Source organism: Haliaeetus leucocephalus, unplaced genomic scaffold, assembly GCF_000737465.1.
Source record: "Haliaeetus leucocephalus isolate CR32 unplaced genomic scaffold, Haliaeetus_leucocephalus-4.0 Scaffold144, whole genome shotgun sequence".
NCBI lineage: Eukaryota > Metazoa > Chordata > Aves > Accipitriformes > Accipitridae > Haliaeetus > Haliaeetus leucocephalus.
Window position 1 is genome coordinate 50,960 of NW_010972580.1, and position 923 is coordinate 51,882.

Sequence of the window (923 nt, forward strand, 5' to 3'; positions counted from 1 at the left end):
CAAGCCCAGGGCTGTCAGGAGAGAGGGACCATCCGCCTGTGGGGGTCTGAGGGGCACCCAAACCTTTCTGTGACTGTCAGAGAAGCTGTGGATGCTCCATCCCTGGCAGTGTTCCAGGCCAGGTTGGATGGGGCTTTGAGCAACCTGGTCTGGTGGCAGATGTCCCTGCCCATGGTGGGGGGGTTGGACTGGGTGATCTCTAAAGGTCCTTTCCAACCCAAACCAGTCCGTGAGCCTGCCGGGTATGCACACTGCAAAGAAGTTACTTGAGATTCCCACCACGGTCGGTGATGTCAGCTGAGACAGCTGCCTTTGGTCATACGAACTGCTTCCACTTCATAGAATCACAGAATGGTTTGGGTTGGAAGGGACCTTAAAGACCATCCAGTTCCCACCCCCCTGCCATGGGCAGGGACACCTTCCACTGGACCAGGTTGCTCAAAGCCCCATCCAGCCTGGCCTTGAACACTGCCAGGGATGGGGCATCCACAGCCTCTCTGGGCAACCTGTGCCCGTGTCCCACCACCCTCACAGTGAAAAATTTCTTCCAAATGTCCAATCTAAACTTGCCCTCTGTCAGTTAAAAACCATTACCCCTTGTCCTATCACTACATTCCCTGATAAAGAGTCCCTCCCCACCTTTCCTGTAGGCCCCCTTTAACTACTAGAAGGCTGCTATAAGGTCTCCCTAGAGCCTTCTCTTCTCCAGGCTAAACAAGCCCAGCTCTCTCACAGCCTGTCCTTACAGGTGAGGTCCTCCAGCCCCCTGATCATCTTCTTGGCCCTCCCCTGGACCCACTCGAGCAGGTCCTTGTCTTATGCTGAGGGTCCCAGAGCTGAACACAGTACTCCCAGTGGGGTCTCTAGAAGTCAGGTCACCTCTAGAAGTCTAGGTGACTAGCACACATGGACATGCAGATACG